Source organism: Rhamphochromis sp. 'chilingali' (assembly GCF_963969265.1).
Source record: "Rhamphochromis sp. 'chilingali' genome assembly, chromosome: 13".
In the NCBI taxonomy this organism is placed as follows: Eukaryota; Metazoa; Chordata; class Actinopteri; order Cichliformes; family Cichlidae; genus Rhamphochromis; species Rhamphochromis sp. 'chilingali'.
Genome location: NC_137940.1, coordinates 3,832,235 through 3,846,308, shown reverse-complemented (window position 1 = coordinate 3,846,308; position 14,074 = coordinate 3,832,235).

Sequence of the window (14,074 nt, the reverse complement as noted above, 5' to 3'; positions counted from 1 at the left end):
TTCATGGTTCTATTCATACTTTATGGAAGAAATCAGCAACATGTTTCATTGCTGATAGTAATTAAAGCATAAATTATGTATTTTAAATTACTACTTTTTTTTGTTTTTATTCTACATTTTTTAGCTGATGATAAATGATATTGAGTGAAAGTATTTTGCATTTCAGTTCGTAATCTCAAATGACAGATAGGTAATGTCAGCAACATCATCAATATCAAAATGTGTCTGTTGAAGATTCTCCCTTTCTGCTGTGAGTTCTAGAATTTGGCCTGAGCAGCATGAAGTCATGGATCCATCCTGCATTGCATCAAATATCTGATGTCATGGTGTCAATATGGATCAAAGTCTCTGAGGAATCTTTCCAGCACCTTGTTGAATATATGTTAGCAACTGTCCAACAAACCAAAAGCAACGTGTAACTAATGAAGTGGCTAATAGAAGGAAAATCACAGCTCAGCAGGACACCAGTACTCTAAGAACAATCACAGAAAGGCCTAATTCTGAAAAAATAAATAAATAAATAAATAAATAAATAAACGAGTTGGAGAGGCTTTTTAGAAATATGGAATTAGGCAGTTACTGGAAATGTATGAAAAATTCTGCTTCTGTGACAATGTCAAATCTTGATTTTTATTTGTTTATCAGTTCCATATTCACAGTTTTACACAACATTTCAAATTGTCACTCAGTAGCAATCCTATGTTGTACTTAAATATTTACTAACTGTATCACAGTGCTTGGTTTGATGTTTTCACTCATATTCAAACTCTTAAGATGAATTAACAATTTAAATACAAACCTGTCAGCACTTTAGTTCCTTCACCAAACAGCATCTCCTGATAAGTGACCACAGGTCAGTAGCATGACAGCATTTTAGATACAATGTCGACAAATCTCCTTTTCACATCTACATTCATTCCTGTTGTGTTTTTGACACACACCTGTTAAGCTCTAAACTGTAGGTTTTCTATATATACTGGTTCTGAAAGAAACGGTTTTATTCACAGGCTGATATTTGCTTCATGTTTGTTTGTTTAACAAATATACTGTTGACTAAATCATATATAAACGTTACCATTGGAATGGTTAAACACAGTAGCATTTCTAATCAAAGTTTTTTTTTCTGTAGCTAAGCTCAACCATAAACTACATAAAAAAAAAACTAAAGGATGGCACCACATTAGCTAGATTCATCATTTATAAGTTTTTCAAGTCATTGTGAATCCACAAAACAAAGAAAAAAAACAAAGAACCTCATGAATTTGGGAAAACTCACTACTAAGTCCTTTTGACAGAGAGAGACACACACAGAAAAGAGATAGCCACTGAGGTAGAGCTTAGCATTTTTAGCACAGTGATACAAATGCAAATGAAACCCACTGATTGAACATTGGCTTTAAGGGTCTGTCTTCAATGAAAAGATTCTTCAGCTAAGCTTAAGTTTCAGTATCTCAAGAATATAAAAAGCAAACACACATTCAACAACTAAACTGACAGATGAAGGTTGTGGTGGCGTGTTTCTCTGCACTTTGACCAACCACTGAAGCTGCTGACTCAGAAAGGAGCTCATTTTGTGCTACATTGTAACAGTCTTTGGTGGCTTGCCAAACCAACTTTATAGTTTATAGTTTGCCAACCAATTAAAATTCTGCCCTTAAAGGAAAAAAAAGATCAGAGTAAGACGAGTGAATGATAAGCACTTTCTGTTGTTTCTCTGTAACTACCAATGAAAGATGCCAGACCACAGTAAATTGTAGCTTTTACTGATCACACCAAATCTAAGCAGATCTCTGTATGTGTCCCTTTCTCATATACACTTTAACAGCTCTTGTAAATTGTTTAAATATAAATGTTAGTCACACTAATAATATAGTGTTATTACATTTTCCTTTTTTAGCATAGATTGAAAAACAGTGATGCCAGACCAGTTACTTGAGATTAAAACAGAGACAGGAAGTAAAGTCCTATCCATGCCTTTGCTTGAAAGCCTAAACACAACAATGCTTCCATGCTTCTGCGTCTCTTTGTGTGTTTCAGGTGAAGCAGCAGTTGAAATTTTTTGGTAATCATTAATAATGTTCATGTCATTAACTGCATTTTGCACAGAGGCAGTAAAGTTGAATCTAAACTACTGAATCGAATCTTGGGCAGCTACTGTCCGATTATGCATTGTTGTAGCGAAAGGTTGGACATCATTAAGCAAAGTATTTCAGACTTGGTAGTGTGAGGTTTTGAGACTGAGGCTTTGAGACTTGTAAATGTATTTTTTAAAATGTAATAAATAGATAAGTGGCAGCGGTTGAGCCTGGTAATCTCTGGTGATACATTCATTTTGGACATCTTTGCAGTTTTGAGATAGCAAAGTGTAAAATTACATTATAAAAGCCTGAGTATTGGGCAGATTAGTCAAGGAAACTTTACTAAAATGCCTTTCAGGTGCATTAAGGAAAATGAGAGATCCAGTGTTTTGGGGGTGTGACTCATAGTAATTCAATTTACATAATTACAGTGGGGCAAAAAAGTATTTAGTCAGCCACCGATTGTGCAAGTTCCCCCACTTAAAATAATGACAGAGGTCAGTAATTTGCACCAGAGGTACACTTCAACTGTGAGAGACAGAATGTGAAAAAAAAATCCATGAATCCACATGGTAGGATTTGTAAAGAATTTATTCGTAAATTAGGGTGGAAAATAAGTATTTGGTCACCTCAAACAAGGAAAATCTCTGGCTCTCACAGACCTGTAACGTCTTCTGTAAGAAGCTTTTCTGTCCCCCACTCGTTACCTGTATGAATGGCACCTGTTTGAACTCATCATCTGTATAAAACACACCTGTCCACAGCCTCAAACAGTCAGACTCCAAACGCCGCCATGGCCAAGACCAAAGAGCTTTCGAAGGACACCAGGAAAAGTATTGTAGACCTGCACCAGACTGGGAAGAGTGAATCTACAATAGGCAAGCAGCTTGGTGTGAAAAAATCAACTGTGGGAGCAATCATCAGAAAATGGAAGACATACAAGACCACTGATAATCTCCCTCGATCTGGGGCTCCACGCAAGATCTCATCCCGTGGGGTCAAAATGATCATGAGAACGGTGAGCAAAGATCCCAGAACCACACGGGGGGACCTGGTGAATGACCTGCAGAGAGCTGGGACCAAAGTAACAAAGGTCACCATCAGTAACACACTACAACGGCAGGGAATCAAATCCCGCAGTGCCAGACCTGTTCTGCTGCTGAAGCCAGTGCATGTCCAGGCCCGTCTGAAGTTTGCCAGAGAGCACATGGATGATACAGCAGAGGATTGGGAGAATGTCATGTGGTCAGATGAAACCAAAGTAGAACTTTTTGGTATAAACTCAACTCGTCGTGTTTGGAGGAAGAAGAATACTGAGTTGCATCCCAAGAACACCATACCTACTGTGAAGCATGGGGGTGGAAACATCATGCTATGGGGCTTTTTTTCTGCCAAGGGGACAGGACGACTGATCCGTGTTAAGGACAGAATGAATGGGGCCATGTATCGTGAGATTTTGAGCCAAAACCTCCTTCCATCAGTGAGAACTTTGAAGATGAAACGAGGCTGGGTCTTCCAACATGACAATGATCCAAAACACACCGCCCGGGCAACAAAGGAGTGGCTCCGTAAGAAGCATTTGAAAGTCCTGGAGTGGCCTAGCCAGTCTCCAGACCTCAACCCCATAGAAAATCTGTGGCGGGAGTTGAAAGTCCGTGTTGCTCGGCGACAGCCCCAAAACATCACTGCTCTCGAGAAGATCTGCATGGAGGAATGGGCCAAAATACCAGCTACTGTGTGTGCAAACCTGGTAAAGACCTATAGTAAACGTTTGACCTCTGTTATTGCCAACAAAGGTTATGTTACAAAGTATTGAGTTGTATTTTTGTTATTGACCAAATACTTATTTTCCACCCTGATTTACGAATAAATTCTTTACAAATCCTACCATGTGGATTCATGGATTTTTTTTTCACATTCTGTCTCTCACAGTTGAAGTGTACCTCTGGTGCAAATTACTGACCTCTGTCATCATTTTAAGTGGGGGAACTTGCACAATCGGTGGCTGACTAAATACTTTTTTGCCCCACTGTATTTATATCACATGTTCTTTACAACATTAAATTGTTGAATTAGATCATTGATATTGTTACAGCAATATTGTAACGGTTAATTTACCATTACAATGTGTTTCCTAACCTTAAGAAAGTACTCCTTAGCTTAAGGTTAAGCATAAACCAAGGCCAGCCTAAATGTTAAATTATACTTTTCAAAGCAATAAATGCTTTAAAAAGTTCCTCACTTATTTATGTTATGATCGTGGGTCATGCTAATAATGGTAACAATTTTATGAGTCCTAAATAGCTTGACCATGTTAGGTAAGATAAAGTCTGTTGCCTCTATATTCTAGAAAATATCCAGACAATTCTGTTTTTGTGTTTTAGTTTACTGTGTCATCTCTTACGTTTACGCCCTCATAAATGAAGAAACCCACCATAAAAAAAAGCATGTTGATGGTGTTGTTTCATATGTTTAGACTGGAAAGATGGTTGATATTATTTCCACTGTGGTAGTGCAGTGAAGCACTAACGTAATAAAAAGCCAATCAGATTGTTCTAAAATTGTTCCCTCCCACTTGATGTGATTATATTAAGTTGCATCATCTTATAATATGTTTTAAATGCTGTGTGCTTTAAGAAATGAGCTGCAAGTGGATTAATCAGAAAATGCTGATAATATTTTACATACTGCTGAGCGTCAGAGTTGGTAGTAAGTTTATTTATTTATTTATTCATATATTTGTACAATTTAGCACTTACAAATCTATCTCTCACTGCTTTTTTCACATTTTATTTTCAGGATGCACAGATGATCTATTCTTTGAAACAAAGAGTTTAGTTGTTGGAGATTATGTGACTCTGAAATGCCCACGCCGAGTAGCTGAGTACAAAGAAACCATGTACTGGATAAGGATAGTTTCTGGAAGCTCAGTTGAATTCTTGGGAGGAACATTTACCTTTGACTATAATGGTGTTAACAAAACTCCCCATATTACAGCAAAACAAGAGCCTGGAACTTTTACTCTTGAAATAAGTAAAGTTAATCTTAGTGACATTGGCCTTTACTACTGTATAAAAGTCAGGCAGCTTGCTATGACATTTTTAAAAGGAACGTTTCTTACAATTAAAGGTCAATATGTTTTATTTTTTCGAAAAATCTAATATTTATTTTTCTCGGTGAAGTGAATGAAATATTTTAACTATTTCGTCTTTTATATTTTCCAGAACTAGAACCTGATGTCACTGACATTTTTCAAATGCCTCCATCTGATCATGTCTATCAAGGAGATCCAGTGGCTCTGCAGTGTTCACTCCTCTCTAACACTGAGAAGAAAACTTGTTCTGGAAATCACAGTGTGTTTTGGTTCAGAGCTGGAACAGACCAGTCTCAACCCAGTCTAATCTATGCTCATGGAAATACTGGTGATGAATGTAACAAGAGTGCCGAGGATCCTTCGCAATACAAATGTGACTATAGCTTCTCCAAGAACGTCAACACTGCTGATGCTGGGTCTTACTACTGTGCTGTGGCCACATGTGGACAGATCGTTTTTGGAAATGGAACAAAGCTGAACGTTAAGGGTAAAATGTCCAACGTTTATCAAACAATTCAGAATATATTAATATCAGCTGAATACATTTGTCAAATTTCTAATGTAACAACAACAACAACAAAAATCCTAATGATGGGATTCTTATATTTTTCCAGGGCCCAGCACATGGGACTTGCAGAAGGCCAATACAGTTCTCTTTGTGTTATCTGCTGCACTGGCTACAAGTCTACTTGTTATAGCCTACCTCATCAAGAAATTAAGTGTTTGCTGCCCTGGTAAGTTCTCCCTTCTCTATCTAACGTTATTTTGCAAAAGCGTCACTTGATTAAGCTTGAGGTGACTGTTGTTGTGATTTTAAATAAAACTGAATTGAATTGATTTACATAGTTGTTTTTTAAAATCAGCCAAGAGTGTCTTTCATCTTAATTTTTTTTGTTTCAGACACAGATCTTGGAACAACCAGCGGCAATCACGAGAATCAGGAGGTAAGGTGTAAATCAGAAACAAAGATAAATTAATGGCATTTGAAATTTTTTTTTCACTTTATTTATCTCCATAAATTGTATGTATTTCCTCAGAGAGGCGAGAACTCGATGGTTTATTCAGTAGCAACTTTCACCATAAAGAAAAGTGGCAAACTAGTGAGAAGAAATGAAAAAGCAGAAGAGGAAGCAACAGTCTACTCTGATGTCAGTGCTTCTGCAGTAAAATAACTATTTTTAAACTGAATTTTAAGTGATATTACCAATTACAAATGTTTGTATGACAAACAACAATGTCATACAACATATGTCTTCTATTTTACTTTTGAAACCCACAAATTATATTATAATAACATGTATGATTTTAACATCACATTGTGTTATTGTCCAGTTTGTATTTTTAATGCTCTTTTGGAAGTGTAAAATATACATTTTGCTGATATACTATGACGCTATATATTTAAATAAATGCTTACTTACTTGCAAAGGGGGCTTCCCATCTTTCTTTTGTTTAACATGCATATTTCATCATCTTAACCATTCTTTAATGCATCAGTGCAATTTAAAACACTTCAACAAAATTGACCTATGTGAACCACAAAATATTGGACGTCAGACAGACGTCCAATAGCTCATGTCTATATTGGGTCCATTGGTCAATCACCAATTCTGGACATCTGTACGACATCTAAACTTGGTCCATGATTTTGACGTCCAGCCCTGACCCAATTTGACGTTCAACATTTTAACTTTGTACTGTGTACATTTTTTGGACGTCATGTGGACGCGCATGAGAGGTGCAGGGAATTTACACAATTAATAAATGTAATATTTTTTATATACAAATATTAGCATTGTTGTTATCAAAATGATACATATGAATATAGATTATTTATAAACAAACATGGTTTATTATGCATTAGCCTATTGATTTATTTAGTACATGTGAATTTTTTTGTTTGTTATTTTATATTTTCCTGATTTTCTGTAACTGGTTTATTTGTTTTAATTAATCAACTTACTAGTTTGAAACCAGGTAAAACTGAAAACTATTAAAATGTGTTGAAATATTAAAAATGTTAAAATCCATGTTAAAATGTAAAATAACAATGGTTATATTTAGAGAAAGTTTTAAAACTCATGTTAAAATGAGTGCAATGTGTTTAATAAGTTTAAAAAAAACATTTGCATTATATATGGTTTGTTTTTATGTTAGTGAGGTTGATTTTCTGTTTTATTGTAAAGAACTTTGTAGGGTGAAGTGAATGTGGTTGTGATCGATGGCCTGCTCTGAGAGACGTTGTGACAGAAAGTACCAAGGGTTTGTGCAAGTTTGTATGAATGAATGAACTGGACAGCTCGACAGTGTTTGTCGATGTACAAATTTTCTAAACTGTCTGTGAGAAGCTGGGGACATTTCTACTCTAAATCCATCACTCAGCTGCTAACTTTTTAGCTCAAGAACCCACACCATCTTGAAGATAAGAATAAGAATAACTTTATTTATCCCAAGGGAAATTCTTTTGTCATGTACATGCTCAAAGCAGCAGGAGAGACAGATGTCCACTGACCACTCTGCATTCCCTCACACATAACTGTTTCTGTAGAGAAAACATGCCCTCCACCCTCTGGAAACGTGGGGCTTATTATAAAAACAACATCTATAAAAAGGCTAAGTGTGACATTGAAAAGGCACATCAATGGACGTCAAGAGTAGAACTTTATTGACTGTCATCATAGTCATAATAATGCGTTTGTATTCATATATAACATAGTAAGGAGGGGTAATACTATATCAATGATGAATGTAGCACTTGTTAATATTTTACTAATACCTTAGCAATGCTTAATAGTGTGGCATTAATATAAAGTGCTATCAGCTTTTCTAACCACAATATTTCATAAAATAAGGATTTAAGATTAAGTTTGGGGGGTGTTAATAGAATAATGTAACAGATTTACATTATTTTTTTAAAGATCAGCAAAGATGCTTTAGATTCCACTAATGTTATTATACTTTATTTGTCTTATACTTTATTCTAATCTACTGCTGGATCGCAGCTACTAATCACTGTCTGATAATGTCTCTTGAGTAGGTGGCAAGCATTAGGATAAATTGCTGTTCTAAAAAAAGTCATGTAACCTGTGAAACATAATTTTGATAGATTATTGGCAGCATCACCACCACTTTCACGTGAATGCACAAGGGAAACCCTGGGTTAGATTAGCGAGCTGATAACCAGCTTCGTGTGACCGATTATCATGACTGCCAGTGTTAGGATAAATGAATCCAGATGATGAAAAGATGTCTTGGGTATGCTGAACAAGCTTCATAGTATGGGGCCCTGGTCTTCCATCCAATGTCAGGTGACTATTCTTTGTGCATTATAATAAAAATGAAAAACATCCACCCAAACACCATTTCCCAAGTCAAAGTCTTTCTTACAAACCTGTTACAAAAAAAACTTTGAAACCACTGGTGTCTTTTTTACCAATATATATCACAAAGTAATGCAGTTGCATGCAGCAGTCATGCAACTGCATTACTAGGTCACTGATTATTAATTTTGACAAGCTGCCCATCCATATTTGTGCTAATTAAAGCATAGCCAGTTCTTTGGCAATAATTAAAAGATTGCCACAGAGACCAGTGAAGAATGTGACAAGGAGATGTTTTCTTTCCTGTTCTACCTCCTTGATGCTCTTGTAAGCTGTTTGTTATGCTATGAATTGATAAAACGGTACTGCAGGCTCAGCTTCCTGTGATTAAAGAAAAGAAAAGTCGCTTTTCTATTCACACCTTTATTTGAAAGCCCAACCACAGAAATGCTTAAGTTTCCATGTATTGCAAGACAATGAAGACTATGAATTGTGTTTGTCACACAAAGAAAAGGCAAATTATGCAAAAAAAAAAAAAAGGGAAAATGTATTTTTTGTTTTTACCCCTCAGCTGCAAAAGGCTGATGGGGGTATTGACATTACCCTGCTGTCCAAGCGGGCAATGTGGACACCCAAGTCTGAGAATGCGATAATTCAATAATGAACCAATAGATAACATAGGTGTATCTACTGAAAATTTTGAATGAGTTCAAATGTCGACCTCAACCTCAAGGTCAAAGGTCAAATTATTTTGAAAATCTTGTGAATGCGATGACTCGAGAATGAAGTGATGTAGGATTTTCAAATTAATACTTTAGATTTTTCTACCACAAATCTTGGATGACTTTAAATCTCAGTGACCTTGACCTCAAGATTGGGGGTCAGGTTTTCTGAAAATGTTGTGAATGCACTTGCAGATAAATAAAAGGGAGACTGCAGTTGCATAAAAGATAATAACTTCTACTGGGCTGCTGGTGTTGAATGTGATGTTTATCCAGGACAGAATAGGGCTGAGCATAGCAGAGCTTGTGGCTGGACATGCAGATCAGTGCAGTTTTCTGGCTGTTCAAAGCAAAGTTGAGCATAGAGTCCAGAGTGTGACTTGCTAATCCAAATGAATAAAGAATCAAATCTGAAGCAGAGCAGCTGAAATGGCTTTCAGGTCTAAGAAGCAGGGGTGAAGAGAGCTGCAGTCTGAGCAGAGTGGACAGTGGATGAGAAATGGCAAGAAGCTTGCTGAAGACGATGCATATGTAAATGAGATGTTAAACTTCCAATTTTTACTTTTGCAATAATTCATTAGACATTACATACTATTCATATTCCATGCCTTCATAATAAGATGCAGGTCAATTTAGACCTGGGCCTTCTTTCAAGTTTTACAGTACTTATTTCTGGAGAAAAATATTTACTATTGCACAATATCTTCTCCTCTTTTATCTACGTCATGAGAACCTTACAGCCATCACAATTTCATGATATTTTATTGAAACTAAAAATGGCAGGAATTTTCTGGAATGTTGGAATTTATTGTTTAGGGTTAACCCTTACAACCTAAGATGATCAAGTGGGTGTGAGTGGACCTTGGACTGTGTTTTCTGCACCCACTGAATTGACACGCCCAGTGCTTTTATAAGCTTATGACACCCAACTTCTGATATCTGTTTTAGTTAACTTTGCAGTTAGTTTAGAGTTATCTATTTTAGAATAAATGGATTCTAACTTGTTCATCTATGTTTATTGTCAGCATAGCCATATTTGTCAATTGGGGATTGGACCACCAGGTCCTCCGCCCTTGACTCCTTCCTGATCTACAAAGCACCAGACCCCTAACCATCTCTGCAAGCTGTAGGCCCAGGTTGTGTAGGCCCAGCCAGGCCTCGTGGATTAAGGTCCGGCCATGAGGGTAGTTTATAGATTCTTTTGTTGCCTTACAGTGCAGTGTGGTTGTGGGTGCAGATTTAATGTCTGTGTCAAGGTAACCTCAGACTGGATACATTGTGACCTTTGTATGACCTCTGTTCCTTATAATCACTTGTATGTGATTTTACCATTTCAGTCTTTCAAAGAACATCAAGTACCTGTCTGTGAGGAAACCTGGACAAATGTGGTGGGAACACAGGCAGTTCTTTAAGACAGGGTCTAGTTCCCCCTTGAAGTATGTCAACATTGCACTTGCACCACTGTGTAGATCAGCATAAATGACCTGAAAAAAATGTTTTTTGTACATTTCTTTCCAGGTGATACAATATAAACAAATCTGCTATCTCTTATCTTTCTATAAGTTTCAGTTTGAGAAACCTGCAACAAGAACCAAACATAAGATGACAGAGCCTACAATTGGTGTTGTTTCATGTGCTTAGGTTGGAAAGGTGGTTGATGTTGTTTCCACGACGCAGTGGAATACCAACACAATGAGAAGCCAATCAGGTTCCTCTGAAATAGTTTCCTCCCACTTCATGTGATTATATTTAGACAAATCATTTCACCAGGTTTTTAATACAGCAGTACCAAGAGGAAAGACCAGAAATGAGGAATATATTTTATTTATATCTGATGCTTAGTATTGGACGTAAGTATATGTAGATTGCCTGTACTAAAAATGTGTTACAGTCAGAAAACTTAGAAGAGGATTCGGGTGATTCTGTGTTGGATCATACTGACAGGTATGATTTTTTCCTCAGGTGGCTCAGATGAACAGATTTTCGAGACAAAGATTGTTCCTGTTGGAAAGGAGATGAAACTGACGTGCCCCCGTAGAGATGTAGGAACCTTGTTTTGGATTAAGCTTGTTTCTGGAGACTTTCCTAAAATCTTAGGAAGGTCATTTAGCTTTGAAAGTGTTGATCAGCGCATTAGAACTGCAACAGAAACTGGAGCATTTGTTCTGTATATTACAAAAGCACGGCAAAGTGATACAGGAGTTTACTTCTGTATGAAAACAGGAAAACAAGACTTTAAAATTTTGAATGGAATATTCCTGAAAGTTGAAGGTAAGTACACAAGAACGCCTTTAGGTCCTACAAAAATTTGGGACTTTACATAGTTTACTTTTTGCTTGTGTTTACACATTTATTCATGTGTAAATAAAAGGACTGTTTACATAATTTAATTTGTAATTTGTTTTTTAATAAACATGAATGATTGATGTGTTTGTCAGGACCAAAACCAGCTTTCACTACAGCTCCTCCATCTGATCCCGTCCATGAGAAACCTACATTCATGCTGCAGTGTTCAGTCCTCCATGACTGCCAGGATAAAGCATGTCCAGCAGCTGATACTGTGTTTTGTTTGAATGCTAAATCACATAAATTTCACTCCAGTTTGAATCATACTCATACAAATGGTGGAGCTGAATATGAAAAGAACTTGGATGGACTATCAACAACGAAATGCTTCTCCAGCTACTTGAGAAACTTCAGCACCTTTGATTCTCAGACGTATTACTGTGCCACGGCCACATGTGTGGAGCCATTTTCTGAAGATACAACAAAAGGTGATACTGAAGGCGAGTACATCATATTTTAATATAATGGAGAAAATTATAATATTTGTGCATTTGATTTGATTTTAGTTTTGAATCTAATATTAATCTAAACATGATTAATCAAATAACTAAAAAATACTTTTAACAACCATTTTAATAATGTTTAAAGCTAATTATTTTCATTTTGTGTCAGCAGTCAACAGGAACAATACAGTTCTCTGTCTTTTATGTGCTGCTTTGGCTATAAGTCTGATTGTTATAGCCTCTCTAATTTATTCAATCAAGAACCTGAAGACGCAACCATATATGGATTGTAATGGTAAGCAGTCACTCATACTGTACATCAATGTATCAAATAATACTTGCAAAAGTAAACTAATTTCAGTTCTCTGCTTTTATGTGACAATATAGCTGCTGTTGGCCTGCAAACAAATGTCATTCCAAATGGTGGTCAGGAAAATCTGCAGGTAAAGATATAAATATAAAATATAACTCTGAGCTATGAGAATATTTTAATGTCTGTATGTGTAAATATTAATATGTGATGCCTCCTTAGGTAGATGAGGACTCTGTGGTTTATTCTCTAGCAACTTTTAAAAAAGTGAGCAAATCAAGGACAACAGATACAAAACCTGCAGGGTGCATCTACACCGATGCCAGGGCCCTTGTACTGGATTGACATCTATCAAACTCATCAATGTGGATACAAATGTTTATACAAAGTGTTTTGTATAAATTTAATTTATCATTTGGACAAACTGAAAGAAAATATGAATTGTATTTTTTAGGTTTTTGTCATAGCTTACATGCAAAGATGATAAATAAACAACAGATGCAAACCACTGAATGTTTTTAAGTTTGAAAAATAAAATGTTTTTATTGTGATGTTTCACAATAATCATTTGTATATGTATGCATTTTTTGTACAAATTAATAAACAGTTATAAATAGTCATGCTATAATAGTCTGTGTTAAAATCACAGACACAGATTAATCTCCTTATTGTCCATGGAAAAAAAGTCTTTCCTAATTTGCTTCTTCTTCAGATTAGAAATTAGTGACTAGAAAGCTTCTATTCTTTCTTAACAGACAAACATACTGTTATGCAATGATATTAAAGCCATATTAAACCCAAAATTCAACTCACTAATTATTTCTTGAAGATTTTACTTAATATTGATTGTGTTTAAGTTGATATAGTTGTTATTTTTGATGTTAATTAGCTTTGAAGTTTGCATTTTGGAAACCTCTCAGTCAATGTAAGCTGCTTTGAAATAAATAACACATTGTATTGTTTATTAAAAACTAATTTGCAGTTAAATATTAATGGCAAACCAGGAGAAAATTATTTGCATTACATTACATTGGCTTTTTTGTTGTCATCCTTGCCAGTAGTTACACTCGATTAAGAGTAGCGTTCTCCTCCTAAAGGTCCAGAGTGTCAACTTTTGTGAATTTCTTAAAACATTTTTCTCACAATCTGAGTAATGGTGATGGACAGAGCAACATACACAAATAGTGCAGGTTTTTGACTGTCAACTTAAGTGTGATGCATTTTTTTTTAATTAACTAAAAGAGGCCTACGAGATGAGCATAGAGAGCTTCCTCACAGACAACCAGGCCTATCAGGTGTAGACATTCATCCAAGCATCCAACACACGCACACACCTTCAGCTCAACCCACTCTACCTCTACAAACATGAAGTCTGGAGAAGATTAGCTATGAAATGTTTTAAACGGATACTGCTCAGCACATCAGAGCCTGCCTAGCCCCCTCCCTCGACCCCCACCAGTTTGCTTACAGAGCAAACAGGCCCACAGAGGATGCTGTCACTGTCTCCATCACCCTTCACAGATCGCTGAGCCATCTGGAGAACACGAAGAGCTATGTAAGGATGCTCTTCATGGATGACAGCTCAGCATTCAACACTTTAATCCCAGACATCCTTACCACCAAACTGGACCAGCTTCAGATTCTCCCTGCATCTCCTCCTGGGTCAAAGATTTCCTACTCACTGGTCTCAATCAGTCAGACTCCCAGGCCCCCACATCTCTTACCCCACTGTTACTCAGCACCGGATAACCACACGGCTCT